General features: G+C 37.9%; 1 protein-coding gene across 8 annotated transcripts in view; it reads left to right on the top strand.

Moving 5' to 3' along the window:
- The window catches only part of MEF2A (myocyte enhancer factor 2A), an 82,652-nt gene that overhangs the window by 14,603 nt on the left and 48,373 nt on the right, over positions 1-19,676 (top strand). The window lies entirely within an intron of this gene.

Raw genomic sequence — 19,676 nt, forward strand, 5'->3', positions numbered from 1 at the left:
CCTTCTGTCTTTCTCTGCTTTTTTTTTGAGCTTTCTTTCATTTCACTTCCTGGTAGGTAGATGGTGAGTTTTTGGTCAGATTTATCAATTAAAGTGCTCGTGCATTTTCTCCTGAGGAAGCAAGTATTGTGGATTCTACTCTTGGCAAGTATATCTTCTTTTACTTACCTTAATATCTTCCCTTCCATCTTTGGTTTGTCTTCTAGTGTTTTCATGAATACAGTTCCTGTCAGCTGGGTATGTTGCATTAACAGATTTTTGTTTCTTCTTTTCACCTGGGGTCTTGAAAAGCAGATGCTCCAAAGCTGACTGATTAGGTACCAACACTTTTGGAGAAACAGAACAATTATTATCTGATCTAAAAGTCGGAGCATTTGCATAGTTTTACATTATGCAAGCTCTACTTTAATTGATAATTATGTTGGGTAGGTTTTGATTTCTGCCTGTTGTTGATGGTTTTTGTTTGCATCTGAAGTAAGAGTAACCTGTAGCACATCACAGCTGCAGATAATTTTATTCCAAGTCCTTCAAGGTCAGTGGGATTTTTTTGTGCTTTGTATAATATTGAGCATTTGTTAGTCAAAACTTGTTTCATGTGATACATAAGACTGTAACTCTTCTCTGTGGCACCTTAATATGGTTTGCTTACAGAAGAAGCACTGTTTATTTAGTTTTTACTGTATTGATAAAACTTGGAAGCTGCTTTTTAATTGTGAAGTCAGAAACATGTTCTTTAAAAAGATGAAAAACATGTTTTCTATAGACAAGTTGCATTTGTAGATTCCGCTTCCTAGTTTTGTCTTCATATGGAAGTTTACTGGTTCAGTTATTTAATGACTTTTCTGTGGGATTTTTTTATCAGTGCAGCTCTTGGTTGTAGTTCTGTGTGAGTTCTTTTTGCAAAAGGAATCCGACGTATGTGTGAGTTATTGAATAATCCTGATATGCTGGGACTTTGCTAATAACAGGTCAGAATGGTTTCCACCTCTTAAGTCGTCAATATGGAAAAAATATCAAATAAGATGTAATGAAAAAAATGGGTTCAGCTCTGATAAGAAAGCGATGGCTTAAATAATCGCAGTAACAAGTCAAATGCCAATTTTGGAACATGATAATTCAGCCAGGCTCACGTTTGTGACAGCTCTGCAGAGGTGAAGAAATGGTTCTTGAGGAGGATTTTTTTGTTTCTTCTTCGCAGCGACAGCTGCTGTGCTCCCCTGGGTCGGGGGGTGGGGAGCTCTTCCCAGCAGCTGCACAGAAACCTGCAAGTGTAAGGATGGCCCAGATTCGATGCTGGAGCTTCAGGCAGAGCTCTGCTGTATGTTAGCACTTGGTCCATGTGATGCTGTTTGACCACATAAGGGATCTCAGTCATGTGCTAATGTCTGACACTAAATGAATACATATTCTTTGTGTAGCTAATAGAAGTGTTTCTCCTATTAAAAAAATGTCTCTCCTATATTAGAGATGATTGTGTGCCTCTAACATATGGTCCCTTACTGCAGAAGTTTTAATGCCAAAATGAAACCTGGTCAATATATCAGGACCATACTGCAGACATTTTATAGTTTGGTGCTTAACCTTTGGGTGACTAAAATTAAAAGTGTTAAAATACTTTTCTTGTGTAAAAATGTGGTATTCTGTATCTTTCTGTCAGGGTATTATTTGATAAATGCTGGTATGCTCTGCAGAGTAATTAAGGGATGACTGAATAATGAGCTAGTTTAGAGTATCATCTGCTCAAAATCCAAGCGTATCTCTAGCTTTGCCTCTGCTTATTTTCTTGGTATGCCCATAGCAGATCCTTTTTGTGGATAAGCTGGTTACCTGTTGTTAGTTCTGTCTGGATTCCAGGTGTCCCCAGCCAGTGAAAGGGAAGACCAGTGATATATAAACCATCTCACAAAATTTCTATTTAAGAGGAACAGTGTCAGGAGGTACTTCTGGGTTGCAGCAAACATACAATTCCAGCTAAAGTAGGTATAAGAGAACTTTCACCTACTGCCTGTGGATATGGTTGCACTAGAGTAGCAACAGTCTGAGATTTTTATATGGGCTAGCTGCCTAAATATTTACCAAAGGTCTGTATGATTTCCTCTGCCTGCAACATCAGTGGTGAAGCTTATTGTGATTACACCCTTACTGGTAAGTGTTTGAGTTAGGCTTTCCTCTGTGCTTAGGAAAAGAAAAGGATTAATGCCTATTCTTCCAGCAGAACACAGATAACCCCTCTTGACCCTGGTGATCAAGTCTATTCCCCTTTTATCTTAGCATTCTCCAAGGCACCAATCTGAAGCCGTGAAACACATGATCTGAAATGTCCCCGTGTACTGGTCTAGAGGCAGCTTTTAGGAGAGCATGCCTTCCTTTCCCTGTTAGGCTGGCATTCTCTGCAGGGGTGTCCTCTTGTAGTATGACATAGGAAGGCATTGTGACAGAGGATGATGAAATATTTTTAGTGTGTATTCCATTAATTTTGACAACCCGGATTTGTTTGTGCTTTTTTTATGCCAGTGTGTGTATTTCTAGATATGTCAATATATATGTAGAGACAATGTGTGGGATTTTTTAATATGTCACTGTCTTTTATGGAGAACATCTGCTCTGAAATTGTTAGAACAATATGCAATGATGCTTATTTAAAATGTGTTCTAGTAGTTACTGTGTACCCAGGCAGTTTAATAAATCAGTAAAAGATTTCAAATATAGTTGAATACCCTACCCAGTTAATGACACTTACTGTTTGGAATTTCATCAATCATAACATGTCACATTTTATAGATTATAGTTGTGTGACCTTTTCATTAAATTTTCATAGCAAAAGACTATGACAAAGCTATTAGCTTTGGAGTTTTGAATCTGAAAAATTCATAATATAGATAACATAAACACAAGGCTTGCATGTGTGTGTTAAAATAGTAAATGGGTTAAAGTAGCACAGGCATACTTAGTACTGTGTTGGCATAGTTTTCCCCTTCAGATGGTAGTTTGGAATGTAAAGCCTCTTCCTATATGTGCTGGAGCAGAGCTAAACTCTAATGTCACTTACAGGAGAAATTTAATACAAGCAGCTTGTGCAGAACTGACCTGCTGCCATGGTAGCATGTAGTATATTTAGCATGCATGTATCTAGTAACCATGTGATCTTACACAAGTGAATAAAACAGGGAAGCTCTCAAAAGTTAACATTTCTCTGAATGTTTTGAGAGTTCTGTTAGTTTAATAAAATGTTACCAAACTATTTAAAGAAACTCAGTTTGTAATTGGGATGTAACCAACTCAGAATTTGGAATGCTGTAGCAATGTCTCTGCATATCAGTTTAAGAGAGAGAATTCAAAAGTGGTTGGATTTTTTAATCCGCCATAATTTTGGGAGTGTTCCATTTTGGTTTTTTTAGCTGTTACGGTTCAGTTTCCTGCTGCTGCGATGACTAAAGATTAAATTTTAAATGAAATCTGAAAATAGCAATCTGATCCTCAGGTACTTAATCTTTAAGAAAAGCCACAAATGTAAATTTTGGCAGTTCTGTGATATTGTCAGAATGTCTTGGTATCATCTGTGCTTAAAAGCTAAAGCGTCACTTATGTGCCTTCTGCAGATTTAACAGGACACCATTTGGGAGATGATAAGCAGGGAAGAGTGGCACACGTAAGTCCTCTATCAAGACAATGTTAAAAAGTGGATAATCTCTTTAATGGAATATAATCTCGCTTTTGCAAAATCCTAATAAAATTTAGTATTTTCCCTGCTGATTTGTTGCAGAAAGTGTGATGTTGATGTTGGTTTACAATTTAGGGGGGGTTGATGTCTTGTACTGAGCAGAGGCAGGTGATTTGCTCATTTTGTCTCCTTTTTTGTTGCACAATCCCATTTTCCGTGTGGTAGCAGTGTGGTTCTTGCATGGCAGCTGTGGGCCCAGGTGAGTAGAAATGTCCTGGGCTGTATCTACACAGCAAAGTGCAGCTTTAATACTGAATGTGGGACATGATGTTTCTAACGAGACATTGCTAAAGCATTTCCTTAGTCTCAAGCTTGCATGATTGCATTCCTTAAGCTGGAAGATTCAAGTGGGTTCTGAATGCTTTGGGAGTTCCTTGCTCTTCCAGGTCGGGTGGCCCCATGTCCTGCCAGTGAGACTTGAGTGAAAGGAGAGGAATGAAGGCTTCCACCTTTCCCCAGCTGTGATTTTAACATGTACCTCTTCCAGCTATCAGCTGTTTCCATCTATTCCTGTTGAGAAGTCTGTGTAGGCACTTTCTTCTGAATAATGGGTGGTTGGATTTGGGGTTGTTTTTGTATTCTAGATGCATTGTCATTATGGACCAGTGAACTCTTTTAAAGATTGAAGATACTTTCTGTTGATTTCTGTAGTTTTGGTAGATACTGCGTTTGCAGAAAAATTGTGAGGAAGCACAGTAGATTTTGTGTACTTTAAGGATGCACATAGTAAAGTAGCATTAAAATGTCTTAAACAAAAGTGAGAACTGAAGTTTATTCCATAAAGCATCAGTTATGTACCTTAGCATATGTACTGGTCCTGTTCCTAGCCCTACAGGGTGTAGTTGTGTTGGAAGCTATGGTTGGTCTTTTTAAGTGTTTCAAAATATCAATAATCTTCTTGCACAAGCTCCTGAGTTAATGACTTTTGAAAACAACAAGTTCCCTTTAGAGTTCCCATTTTGTTTTTCCATAGCAGCCTGGAGCTGAGACACTGCAGAACCACCAGTGGAAACTCAGACCTCTAGCAAAAGCTGCAGCCTGTTTGTAGTGGGTTAGTCAGTGCTATTGAAAAATGTTTCTTAACTTCAGTTTCATGATTTACTTTTCTTTCTTCGTGGCTGTTCTAAATAATTTTTTTGCAAGAACTGAGTCTTGTGCTTAATTGATTTAATTTTGAGAAGGCCAAAGAATATCATTTGCATCCTTGAAAGACCTTCCCTTAAGGTGAAATCCTCAAAAGTGAATGAAAATCAGTTTCTTTTTAATGCCTGTTTGAATTTACTAAATTAAAAAAGCCGGGTCTGTGTCTTTGTTCTGGCATCAAATTGGATAAAGTGTCACAGATAAAACTTCCTACAGATAAACTTACTGTTAACTCTTTCTGCTGCTGTACTCTGCCACACTTCTGATTTTGAGGACTTGCTCTTCTTTCTTCAGCTGTGCATGGTGAGCAATTTCTCTGAAGGAACTGCACCCATTCAAGAAAGAACAAAGCACTGAGACTTGAGAGCATCACACCTCTATATGGGAATTTTAAGGGGCTGTTACTATCCCGTTCAGGATATTTTGTCTTCTGTTCCACCTAGACAACGGCACCCATTTGACTGAAATGAGATTTTTGAATCAGAGGATTCACTAAATAGGCTAAATAGGTCTTCCTTTCCATGCCCAAGCTGACATCTTGCAGCTAATACAGATGGAAAGATTTGGCAGCAGTAGGGTGTGAGAGCAGAAGTCTTGGTTTACCCTGTTTAAACTAAAGCTCAGTGCTGCTTTAAATGTTGTTATTCCTGTGCAAGGGATCTGGTTCATGCATGCAGATCTCTTCCTGAACTGTGCAGTGATGGTGGCCTTAAGATTTTATGTGGTGCTGTTTCTGTTGTGGAATACTAAAGGGTTTGTGTTATTTTGGGTAAGTGAAGCTTACAAAGGGGAGTGCCTGCCACCTCTAAAGGCTTGCTGAGGTTGTTAATCAGATATTACCATCAAAATGAAGTACATTCAGTGGTAGACAAAGAGGAAGGAAACCTACCAGAAGCTAGAAGAATCTCCACAAGTGTGTTGATGTAACATGTTAAGAGTGGTGTCTGCTAGAAGTACAGGGTAAGCTTGTTTTGATTCCTATCTTCCTTTGAAAGCAGGCAAATGTTTGTAGTGTGGAGGATGTCTCCACCCCATCCTCAGTGAAGCTGTTAGCTGGAGAAAATGATGATACTGGATGTTGGTGAATTCTTACAAATCTAAACATAGCCCATAATCATAGGTGTGTCTGTGCAGGGGTAAAAGTGCATGAGCTCCAGATGAAATCATAAGATCAAGTTTTAAGAACTAGATCCAACTCAGTGCTCAACATTCTGGGTTATACTAAGAAGTCTTTGTTTCAAATCTCAGTTTAAAAATCTGTTAACTTGGCAGCAGGATGCAGTCTGCTAAAAAACCAACTAGCAATCTGTAGTTCATCTGAATGCAGGGAGTGAATTGCTGGAAAGATCCCTTTCTCCCAGTGGGAAGACAGAATTTTTGTAGTCACAGTGTTTTGTTTTCAGTTTTCTTGAAGCAAGTCTGAATGCATTTCCTTACAACTTCTGTAATCCTACCTCAAAGTAGAGGATATGAGGTGAGAATTGAGGGAAAAGTAGAACTCAGTCATCAATACAGTTCCTAAATAAAATCCACTTCACTAATTCCAATTCTCATGGGCTGTCAGGAGTATCTTGTATTTTGGCATACAGCTGTTCCAGTGTTTGCTCTGAGTTGGCTGTTTAGGTCTTATTAAGCAATGTGTGGCCTCATGTGCAAGATTTGCAAAGCATCACGAAAGAGCATGACAGGATGGAACTGAATGCTGAAGGTTTCTTGCAGCATGATTTGTAGCCAGAATTAGAGCTTTGTTGCTGTGTATCTGTGTTGCAATGAGGCAATTCAGGTTGTCAGGGTGGTATAGAAAAGCAGGTATGTTCAAAGGTACACCAGTATTGGAGGGGACAACATATTTTCAGTACAGGCCAGAGCAGCAATAATAGAGCTGAAGAGGCCCTGGGTGTGCTGTCCCTTCTAGGCTGTCTTCGCTGAGGCAGGTGAAATTGGAGAGCAGAGCACTGCTATCTGCTGTTCGCCAGCTTGCTGTCAATATTTATTGCTTCAGCTGCTGCAAGGCTTCCAGTCAGCATGTGAGAGAGAAATGCTTTAATGTCCTGAAGGCACAGAGTACTCAACAATGACGTTTTTTTTAAGAGGAGTTAAGATTTCTTGCAGGTGCAAGAATGCTTCTCAGCAGGTTCTTGAAAGCGGTGTATAAACTGTGTGCCAATTTATTGTGGTTCACTTTTTGTTCATATAACTCCATATAATCATGTTCACAGGTTATTGATGTAGAATGAGTAAAACGAGATAATGTAAAATAATTAAGTTAGCATCTGATTCTAGCATACAGAATCCACTTCAATAAATACATTTAATGTCTAATACCTGAGTGGTTTTTTTCCTAGATAAAGAAGTGTATTTTCAGAAAGACAAAACTCCTTATCATACGAGAGAGGAAAAGAAAAGATTGCAGATTCTTTCATGTGTACTCTAGTGATACTGGTAGATAAATAAAAATGGTTTCTGTGTCTAAATAAGTCTATCACTTCACACAAGGAGTTCAACACCAACTTTAACTCACCTCTCCCAGCTCATTGGTTGACTGAGGTGTCTGAACTTATACATTGCACACTTTCAGCTACCAGGGCTACAGGCAGTATCCAAGTTTTATGGTGGAACACAACTGCTCTTACCACAATACACCTTCAAGAAGTCATTCACAACTAACTGCTTTGTATTTGCTTTACAACTCAAATATGGCTCCTAAGGGCTCTTAGCTAGGATTTTGTTGGAGATGAAGAAGACAGCATGGATGGAAAGGATCCAGCAGTGTGTGTGAAATATGCACTGTTTTGTGTATTTTCCAAGCAGGTTTAAATCATTGATGCACTAATTAAATGCTGAGATGTCCACTCTGACCATCTAATAGTGCAAGAGATCATGCAGTCTTCTCTTCTGACATGGTTTCAGGGCTGCTTCTTGGTGTTTCTGGCAGTTTCTGGTTTCTCATTTTTAATGCATAATTGCAGGTCTGAATGGCCAGCTATATTTATAGTCTGATTCCTGATGGACCCTGGTTATTGTCAGGTCTAGGCAGTCATTGCATCAGGTCATTGGCCAACTAAGTGGTGAAGATGAAGATGTCTCTCTTACAGTTTCAAACAGCTCATGTTTGCATCTGATGTTTCATGTCAAAGGTAAATGAATATAATTGTTTAAATGTAAGAGGTTTTCAGTAAGGGGAGTCTACAATAATCTGAAACTGCCTGAGCTTCTGCTTCAGATTTGTGGCTACTTAATGCAGTTGTGAAAATAGCCCAGCTGCCTTTCAAATACATTAAGATCCAATTTCTTTGATACCTTTCTTTTATCAATATTCCTTGCTCTTGTTGAGCTCCTCAGTGATGTAATACATTACTTGTATAGTAGTTTATCAGAAGGACTTTGTGTATTTGTGTGGATCACTTAACCGGTTCTTGCTTGGGACCTTGATTAAAGTTTTTCTGGCCATTCACTTAAACTTTTGTCTGCTGAATCTTCTAATTCACCTTTTTAGTGGCTCTCTTCATGTAAGATGTTTGTCAAGGGTTTGTTGACAGAGAGAAATTGAGATATTTTTGAAGTTTTGACGATTTCTATTTTTAATAGAATAATGGGAAGAAACGGATGAGAATTTTCTCTTCTGTTTCTAGTCGTGGAATATTTCACTCCAGGAGCTGTTGAATCAGATATTTGAATACATGTTGCGATCTACCACTTGAATCACATAGCTTTGCTGTGAAGCAGTAATGTTACTTAGGGTCAAACAACTTAATTTTTCCATTTGCAGCAATCTGCAAGAAAGAGCAAATGGTAAAACTTAATTATTTCACCTGTCTTGCAGGTATAACAAGTAATAGGGTTACTGTAGCATCCTGAATTTCAACTTATCAACTAAACCATATTAACTGTGTGTGCTAGTTTCTTGCTAAGGCAATGATAGTTTCAAAGTTAGTTTTAGAATTACATTTCTATTCAGAGAACAGCTTATATTTAGAGACTAGGTTTTACCTGAAGAGTCAATGTTCTATTATCGGTGTAGTTTAGGTGACATTTTTACAAGAGAATCCGGGTGGCTGGGTTAATGTTAATGACATATGAGTGCCCAGACTCTCGGGCATCACCTGCCGAAAAAGAAAAATATTTATATGCAGAAGCAGAATGATTTTGAATAATATTCTTGCTGCTTTTCTTGATAAAAACAGAATTTACCACAGTAAGTTTAGGTATTGGGGTATGGATCCTAATGTACTAAACTTCTAGTTTTAATGGCTTGCCCTGTACTTGATTTGGACAGTCTTAGCTTGTGATTGATTTTAAAAATATGGACATCCAGATGGAGGGCAGTAACACCGTTAAGATGAAGTACTTGTACCTGGATCGATAAAATATTTTGGACTGTAAGGAATTTCATTCTAGGTTGCTTTTAAAAGTGGCTGCTGACATTGGAGAGGTCGTGGGAGTCAGACAGTTTCTTGACTGTGGTGCCCAGCACCATTTTCCTCAGTTCTTTGATGTTGCCTAAGTTCTGCCTGCATGTACTCCTTCTGCAGATTGTCACAGCTGAGGCATAGCTGAGTGGATTCATCTCACTTACATGTTATTTTATTATTTGCTACCTGTCTGCCTTGGATTCTGAAATGTTTAGATTACAAAGAAACTGTCTCCATGCATGTCTGGAGAGGACCTGCTCTGTGATCTGCTGTAGCTCCCCCACCAACAGCAATTGTGGTTTATTTTATTTAAATATGATAGGACTTTGCTTAAAACAATGCAGAGATGGGAATAATCCTTTGAAATGTGGTTTTAATAGCTTAGAAATACTAAGTATATAGTGTATTCTTGGTATAGCTTTAAAAATTTTTATTTAGGAGTTTGAACTGGTGGTGTATCTGAATTTTAAAAGCAGAGATTTGAGTTTGAACAAAGGCTGTGGCAGCCACAGAGTAAGAAACTTGCCACTAATCTTTGTTAGAAACACGTAGGCGTCTTTATGGTTTGCTGAGTGTCTTTCTGAGGCATGCAGGCTGCTTGAAGCATTATGTTGTCGTGTCTGTCTGGTTTATAATTGTTGCACTTCAACAATATGACTGCATGCTGTCATTTAATCAGACATCGAATAAATTATCAAGAAAGCTTTCTGGATAATTGTTCAGTGATTTAAAGCTTCTTATAGATCATTGATGTGTGTTCTCTCTTGTATTTGTTCTTGGGTTTCCTGTCCTATTCCCTTTAAGGTGGGGGTGGTGGGGTGGTGGTGTCACATGGAATCCTCTGGAAGACTGGAAGTGTGTAGTTGTTGAGAAATGGTGTAGGGACTGCCTGTCACAGTAGGTAAAAAAAACCCTAACAAAAACCCAACACATATGTGAGTTGTGCAAGAAGCTTGGAGCCTGTGGCTTGTGCAGAGCATGAAGAAAAGCTGATCTATGACATCAGGAAGAGGCAGATAACTGAGGATGAGCCAAACCTTGGGAAGATGTTTCCCAAGTACAAAACGGGAGCATACAGTGCTCTGCGTCACAAAGCGACTGTTGACTGAAGCCAAACTTGGAAGCCAGAACCCATCTTGCAAGGGCACAATGTGCAAGGAAGAATCTTGTTTATAATCCTTCTATTTTCCATTCTCTCATCCCCTCACATTTGTCCCTTGCTGAGAACTTCATTAAAATCTGGCATTGTTAGGTTTGAAGCCTGACTTGAGGAAGCTCTCTGTAGGATAAGGTATAAGCAAAACCATAGAACACTGTGGCTGCCTTTGTATCCCATTACATTCCTGAAGTCAGCTGTAAATGTTTTTGATTGCTGTAATGTTTGTTCAGGAACATGCGTTGAAGTTGCTGTCCTGCGGCTGTTTGTTGTATTACCTCAACAGTTTGCGCTTCAAAGGCACAGGGGACAGCGTCCCTCTTTGTAAAAAGTAAAGAATTACTAGAAGTTTACTCACTAGTAAGTGTGCAGAACTTCATGGAGTTTTAGAACTCTTGCTGCAAATCCAAAAAATCAGTTTGCTGAAGTACCATAGTGGTACAATTTTCTACATTAGGTAAACTGTGTTAAGTAAGATTACCTCATAATTTATGTTCTCGGGTTTTTTTTCCGTAGGAGAAAGTAAAAGACAGACGCAAATGCCTTTTATCTACATCTCTCCTAGGGAGAAATCTGCTGTGGTTTTCTGCTCTCAGCTTGGGAAACTGTACCAGTTATACACCAGTCAGTTTGAATATATTGAGCACAGGCACTGCTTTACCTGACTGTAGAATTGCTGCTTTGGCATTTGCTACAAGGAAAGCGAAGTGCGGCCTGCAGAATTTGAACGTAGTTCTAAAGAGGCTATTTGAAGGATAAGATTAATAGATCCCAGAACAGCACCCTACAGTATGTGCTGTGTTCTGAGTATTTTTTTCTACCTGTCTCTCATTTCTATACATTTTAAATCTAATGTCAGGATGCTCCTTGATTTAGCTCAGTTGGCACCTTGTTTAATTTTGAACTGTGTGTAAAAGTAGTACGTTGTATTTGTGCTTTTCTGATGTTGCTTTTGGGTGTTTATATTTTCTGCAAAATAATCTAGCTGTAAGATATAGTTATGGTAAGTCAAAACTTATACAGATGGATATTTTTGTCTAGTTTTGGTTTATGAATGTTCTGTTCTTTACATGTAGGTTACTGATTGAGATTCTAAGTGATTGTAAAATAGTGTTCCCTCTCCAAAACATGCACACAAAAAGCTTCAGTACTCCTCAGAAAGGATAATCTACTTAAATTATGTTCTCAGAGACAAAAAGAAGAACAGTGCTCTGTATGGATAAGGATGTCCATATAGAAATGCCAGGAACCTGAATTTAAGTTTACTTTGACATATTGTTGTTTGTGTTTAAAATGCTTCTCCCCCTGAACTCAGCCTGGCATCACCATGTTAAAAAAAAGGAACTGAGAAAGCCTTTAAACTTAATTATCTATAAAGGGATGAAAACTATGAGTGACCACATATACAAAAAAAAAAAAGTGATGCTGCTTGGCATCAGAATTTCTTGTCTAGAATTTCACAGAAATCTCACCAGGTGAATTTAGGACTTTCCAGCTGAATTCTGTTCTGGTAACTGTGAAATATCTTCTGTCTGTGGTCTGGGGATGGCAAATGCTCCATGTGCTCTGCTGATTTCCATAGAGATAAACAGAGATGTGACAAGTTAGGCAGAGCTATTGTGAGAACTCTTCGATAATGAGCTACACCTTTGCCAATTGCATGTTGCTATGCAAAATAAGATTATCTGTATTCTCTGATCTATTGATAAAGTTAAGTTGAGATGGGAGAAGTAATGAGCCAAGGTAGCAGTAATTAAAGCTTGAGTGTCACTGTTGTAACTGATGAAATACGAAGACTTCTGGAAAAAGATTTTGCAATGATAATATTTTTTCTTAAAGCCATGACTTTAACGGTATGTTAAGTGTTATCTAAAGATGCATCAGTGAGCCTGAAGAAGATGAATTGAAGTATTAAGATGTTGCAAAACCAGAAAGTTCCATCCTGATTGGTAAATATATTAATAGGAAACTGAACAGTCCTGCATATGTATTTTATGCTCTCTTATTGTAAGATGAAGAAAAATATGAAAATGAACCTTTTAATTGATCACACTATTAGTTGTTTGTTGTTTAGTTTATCACCAGTGCATATGAAGATGTCTGTTCAGCTGACTCTTACCCAGTTGTTATTAGGCTGCCTTTAAAGAAAGGAATTTATTTTCCCTGCTGAGAACAGCAGCAAGGTTTTGGTGATCCCCATCCCAAGGTGAATATAAAAAATACATTTCACAGGGTTTTGTCTCCGGTAACAAAGGAGAGCTGTTTTGTGGCAGCTTTTTGTTGTAGGTCCAATGGTGTATAATTTAAAGCCATCTCTGGCAGACGTGTTCTTATCAGCATTTTGGAAGGTTCGTCTGGTGGCTCCCTTCATTTGAGCCTGAGAGGAGGTGTAGTAAAACAAGCGTGGCTCTGTGCCGTTTCTTGGCCGTGTGGTAGTTAAGTTCCCCAGCCATTACAAATTCCTGATAAGAATGAGGCAAATGCTTTTAATCTTGAAAAACATTTAATGTGTTTTATATGTATATTTTGCTTCAGGAAAGAAACCTTCCTTCTGTAGCTTATAATGCACAGATGTCTATGGTGTTAAAACCTGGGTTTAAATGCTTTTAGTTGCACTTTGAGCTTGTCATTGTGAAAGTTATGAAACATCAGTTTTACACTAATTAAATACCTGCAAATGCTCTTTTATTTGGTTATGGAGCAATCATATCCAAACTTCAGTTTAGATTTCTGCATTTATTCATTAATTTTTCAACAGATGTAAATGAAAAAAAAAAGGGAGAATTTATCTGATCAAAAGTTTTAAAATTGTGATCAAACTGACGTTGTTTTAAAAGCTCTGGTTCATTCACTAGGAAATCAGTCCTGTTGGCCTCAGCTTTTAAATACTGGGTTTTATTTTGTTAACAAAGTGTCCCGAATCATCTTTGTTTGTGGCTATTTTTGTATACCATGGAGAAGTCACTTCTTTCAACAAATTACATGATAAATTAGGAACAAGTTTCTTGAGAAACTCTCTGGAGCGTGTTTTCCAGACAGCTATTCAGTCATGCAGTTATTTTCTTAATCTGTTTGTAGAAGTCTGGCAGCAGGATTCTTGTGATTACTTAGTATTTTATATTCTGCTTGTATCTAAAATTGAATTTTAATCCAATATTGAAAGTTAAGTTCTCTTTCTGTGGCCTTTCTCCACTGTTAGCTCAGCAGTTTCCAGATGTTGCTTTCTGTGTTCTTACATGGTTTGAGAATGCAAGGAAAACTATTTTAGAAAGCATCAAATTTATGGATGGGAATAATAAAATAGAATTTTATGTTACTTGAAAATATGTAGTAAATGTGTATGCTTAAACAGCTTGATAATGGCTGTTTCAGTTCTAGGGAGTATAAATTATAAATGCTCAGAATAGGATGATACAGATTTTTTTGGACTGAAAGAAAAATTTATAGTTAAGAGTATTGAGTATTATTAAAAATTTAACCCATTTAATTGAAAGTAACTAACCAGAGCAGAATCCCTGGCTGTCCCTGATCCTGAGCAAGGCCACATTTGCCATGTTATGTAGGAGTGCATGCGCTGTCATAGTTGATGCTGATAGTTCTGGAAAACTGGTTCGTCAGCTCAGGAAAATGTAACTTAGAAAAGTGCAGTCTAGGAGTAATAAAACTTGGTTTTAAAACAGGCATTTGAATCTGAACTGTATGAAAAACGAACTAAGATTTCTGTAGTTCTATGTGAAAGAAAATGGAGTTCTTTCACTTCGTCTTAGGCAGGACTGAGTACATGGAGGAGAATGGCAGAAAAGGCCTTTTTGTGCAACAGTAGATTTAAGTAGCACTTGGAAGGTGTAGTTCTTCAGTAAGGATATTTTTCAAATACACTTTGTGATCTTTTCTAATATGCCTTTAAAACATAATTTGAAAAGCTCTGTTACTTACAAACTAGAAGCTCAAAAATAGGTTTGATGTTAGTGTGGAAACTGAGGACCATGTTTGGTTGCAAAACTCCACAAATCTTAAAAGTACAGTTTATTCAAATTGTCTTGTACCAAAGATGTGCGTTGTTCTTCCCAGCTGAAAGAAACAAGTGTTTTATGATGCATAAAACCAGAATATCAATAAAGAATTGTTTATGGCTTCCTGTTTTTTACGTTGTCCCACTTTAAAAAAAAAAAAAAATTTTTGGCTAAGAGTTGTATTATTGTTTTATAACAATGCTTGTGTATCAGTTGGTGGCTGAGGACCTTGAAGCTGTCAGGGCACTCTCATTTACTGTGAGGCTCTGCTTGGATACAGAAGAATAGCTTCTAAACTGAGGATGGAAAAAAGATTTATTTCCTAAGATTATGGTGCAGCAAGTAGGGAGAGAGAAATGACAGCATGTACCCTTGTTTTGGAAGGAGAGCCTGTGATCGTTTAACAATTATATCTGACATTACTTACAGCAATGTATGGTGACAGGGCTATAGAAATGTGGCCGGAGGAAACTGCTTTGTTACTGGTTTTGTGCACCTCTGCAAAAACCCCAGCAAGGATCTGAGTGTGGTTTCTGTTAAGTGCAGACATAAAGATATGTAAAATCCCTTTGCTGGAAATTTTAATTTTCTAATTTAGGTTACAAGTGGTAGCAACGAGTTCTGGAGCAGGGCTGGTGGAATGTCTTAGAACACAGTGATGACATCTCATGGATCTCAACATGTGTCAGTGCAATCATATCTGAGTGAATGTATTTTTTGTATAATTAGTTTGAGACTTAGAAAAAAAGGTGTTTGCAGTTGTATACTTTATATGGGTTTGCATCTCTTTGAGGTTCTGAAGAAGAAAATCATCTCTCTCTCTTGGACAGTAAAATGGAGTCTGAGAATCATGTTTGACCTTGCTCCACACAGCCCTTTAACCTTTAGATGAATTATTTTGGTGAAGACATTTTTTGACTCCTTTTTTTTTTTTTTTTTTTTTGTAGCTACTTCTACTTAGTGTTGTGGGGCAGGGAGAGAGGACACTGACATATGTCCATTATTAGTGCTGTGAAAAAATGAGATACTCTGTGGTATCTGCCTTGTTGGTGTACAACAGCTGACATGTGGTGGGGCTCATCTCCATGTTGCTGTGAATGGGAATTTTTATATTCTGCTCTTGAGAGTGCAGAGTGGCAGAATAACCAGCAACTGTGCAGTTCAGCCGTGATCAGTCTGTGCCCATCAGCTCATGCTTAGGGGCCAAATCTACAAAAATATCTGCACAGGCTCCTTCAAGACTAGAAGAAGACCTATTAATCTTGGTTTAGTAAAAATTACTCTCTGTTATTTGGTAAGCCATAGCCAAGGCTTGTGTAAGATGCATCTCTGCAGATCTGTGTTTTCATGCAAATTATCTGACGTCAGGAAGCTCATTCCTTTGTGTGCATTGCAGTAAATGAGCCGTGAGGAGACGGGGACTGTCAGATGTAACCTGTAACCATGGTGGTGAAATGGAAGTTTCAAGAAAACAGTCAGAGGGAAATAAAAGGAAATTAAATGGAAGGAGTATGATTCTGACACAGTTTTTCCTAACCTGTTCTGCCAGGAGGCTTCCAGACCTTGTGCAGTTTTGCACAGATATAATGTGTTTCCACTGAACCCTTGAAAGAATCTTTTTAAATAGGTCAAATACAGTTTCCTTGCTTTAAAGTTACATCTCTCCCAACAATCTGTGAAACTGAAAGCATTCTTAACAACAAACTCAGATGAGCTCCTGAAGATGTGCAGTTGTGAGGGTATGTTTCTGCATGTGGTTCTGTTGTCTGTCAGTAATTAGTGTGCTGTTTTCACATGTTTTGGGGAAGGGAATAAATCCAGAAAATTTGGAATTGTTTACTTTTAAACAGTAAGAGAGGCTATTACTTGGACAACTACAAATGTAATTTTTCTTGCTTTTATTGCAAGCTGACATTATTTTCTGTTTGAAGTTCACCATGAAGCATGTGGGATTTATTCCTTCTTTTTCTCTTCTTTCTCTAATTATTTTGTTTAATAGATGCCTGAAGTCCTTCTTTAAGACAAACTAGCTTTTGCTTCTGTGTGCCCATGCAACTAGTGCGAAGCAGCTTTGGTGGCTGTGATTGGATTCTGTAACTTAAGGAAGTAGAACTTTACCTTCATCAAGGTTACTTCATGTTAGTTTCATATTTACTCTCAGATATAAATGTGGGTTGATCTTCATATGTATATCTGCAAGTTTTCCTTTATTTGGGCAAAAGTGTGTTGATAATCTAGATGAAATGGCTTTGTGAATTAAGAGTTTTGCCTGATGTGTGTTTGCAGTGCAACTATGATTTAGCAAAATGAAAACTTTGCTAGTTACATTTCTGATATAACCCTGTAGTGGACCCAGTCTTATATCTTATCTTGCATAACTTTGTTGCTAGTCAGGATAGAAAATAAAACCACAACTGTAATGTGATCAAGGATGAGTAAAAGGAAAAGTCGTTCTTCCCATGAGAAATGTATCATGCCTTTGTCACTGGCAATAACTTCCCATTGGGAGGTTCTGAGCATGCATGAGAAGTCCCTTTTTACTGAACAGTTTTCTCTGATTTGCAGCTGTGTAAGGGTCCTTTCTGCCCTGAGCTCAAGCCAAACTTCTGTTTCAATTCTTAGCCTTGAAAATCACCTTGTGTGTGACTTCAGAATGACAGAGATGCCGCATCTCGGAGCAGGGCCACCTTTGGCAAATGCGATTCCAAGCCATGTTCTGGTGTCCATAGCAACCTGTGGGAGAGGGAGGACAGCCTGGACCCGGGATGGACACGCATGCAAATAGGAATTGGGAGTTTCTAAGTGATACAATGTTTAAGGCTGAAGAAAGTCAGACCTGAGATGAGCGGAAACAGTGAATTGTCATAAATGGGAAATAGCTTGAAGCATGTATGCTTAATAGATCATACACACTGTAAAAGACCTGAAACAACACCCCAAAGCTGTAACAAAATGATGGTGAAAATTACTGTTTCCCATTTCCCTTTGTGTGATGGTACATAGAGCAGATAAGAGTGTTTTCCTGCTACTGTGCCTTCCATTAGCTCATACAAAACATTTGTGCCTCTCTTATTTTGTATCCTTAAGTATATATATTGCATAATCTCACATTGTATTTATCTTCCTTTCTCCCTCGAGTTCCTTATTTTATTCACTGCATAGACTTGCTTTTCAATATGTCTTGCGGGCGGCAGAATGACTCCAGAAGTTCCTGATCCCAAAATCACTTAATATGTGGTTTACATTTTTATTATTCTATTCCTAGGTTCTTCCTTGACCATCCTAGTGATATCTGCTAGTAGCCACAGATAAAATACTGGCCCAGATGGATCTCTGGTCTTGTGTGGTGGTCACCTCTGTGTACTAGTGTTGATGGGGGCGGGGTGCGCTTTTAAAAGCAGAGGAAGGACTCTGGTAATTCCATATGCAGAGAACAGTTTCAATAGTACATGGTAGGTTTAAAAAAATGAAGCCACGCATGAAGGAGAAAACAAATTTTAAGAGCTGGTTAGAGATCCTTTGATTAGCTATGTTCAAGGGATGCGACCAGATTTTTCCAGAACTAAATTTAATGTGTGATCATCACATGAGCTGAGATTTTTTTTTTTTTTGGGCAACAATGGGATAAATCTATAACTCAGCTGTTGCTTCCATGGAAGATATTTGCTGTGTGCTGTTGGTTGTATAGAGGCTAGTTCATCTGGTCTTCACTGGCTGTTAATTACCTTCTTAGCAGCACCTTGGAAGAAATTATTTTTCATGAAGAAAACAAAAGTAATGCAATGTTGATGCATGTTTTCAAGTGTTTTGCTTTATAGACAATGTTTAGTGCATATCCTTTAGACCAGTGGACATCATACTGTGTAAGTGTTGATTTGATATTAAATTTCATGAAATAGTATTTCTAAATACTCTTGGGCATTTTGTTTTTTTTAAAGCAGTCCTTTGTTGCTGTCAGGTAAATAGAAAATGACATCCCTTCATTTTGTGATGTTCCTCCACCTCCGTTTTTTTTTCTCCCAAGAACATCCTGGCTGTTTCCTCAGCGTAAATTGAATGTATTGTGAAGTGTAGCCTGTGACTAATCGCCTCTTGCTGTCTCTGCTCATTAACTGATTGTGATGTGGTTGCACCACTTTCTACACATGGCCTCAAGGATATGGCATGGTGACACCCAGATTAAAATATGCAAGGCTTAACTTCAGAAGATGTTTTGGGTTGGAAAGTTAGAGAGGTTATCAGATAGTACTGGGGCTGGTTTTGCCCCTTTGAATGAGTATTAGGTGGTAATAAGATAAATAAGGTGTACTTATTTAATGTTTATACATTCTAGTATACACTTGATGTTCTAGAAGCCATTTAGTTTAAATTGTTCTCCAGTTTTCTTCAACTAGTATCATCCTACAATTCAAGCAGTATGTCTGGAATATAGCTTAGCAATTTTTTTTTACTGAAAATACTTTTGAAGTTTGTTAAATATCAGGCAGTTCAGTGCAGGGTTAAATGTGGTGGCACACTAGTTTTTCAAGTTTCCGGCATGTTTATCTTGGTGAACAATATAACAATGAAACAGGTGCTGGGCTGCAACTGGGTATTGGCAGATGTGGCACTTAGGGGTTATTGGAGAGAGAGGAACTGTGTCAGGTCTCAGGTCTTCCTTGGTGTCTTGGTAACCATGAAATAGTTTTGTTGCAAAACTGTTTTCTGTGGTCTCTTTTAAGTAGAGAGATTCCCTCTTTCCTTTTCCCTCTTGTTTCCCAGTGGAACCCCAAGTATTGTCTCACAAAATGAGAGGTAATTTGGTTTAGGAACAGAAACTTGATATTCTCATGGCTTTTCTTGTTATTTTTGTGATAATTTTACTGGAGAAACAGGAAACACAAAATGTTTCTTTATAAGGTTCCCTAAAATACTGGAGTTTACCAAAATTTAATAAATATGTGAAACCTCAGATAACTAAAAGCCTAAAGCTTAGGGGGATGAGCACCACCCCTTTGACAATTACATTTTTAAGGCGTTCAATTGAAAGTGTGTGAAATTATTGGTCATTTTAAGTCTGTAGTTTATAGGTAGAATGCAGCAAACCAGTTGGAGTTCAACTGGAAGAGAGGGTGTAGTATAATACTTCACTAATGAAAATACTTGATTTGTCACTGAAATTTCATGGTGGATGTGTTTTTTGTCTCTACAGGTTTTTAATGATTCTTCCATTTTAGTAATTTATACATTAA

This window comes from Corvus cornix, chromosome 10, assembly GCF_000738735.6.
Source record: "Corvus cornix cornix isolate S_Up_H32 chromosome 10, ASM73873v5, whole genome shotgun sequence".
Lineage (NCBI taxonomy): Eukaryota > Metazoa > Chordata > Aves > Passeriformes > Corvidae > Corvus > Corvus cornix.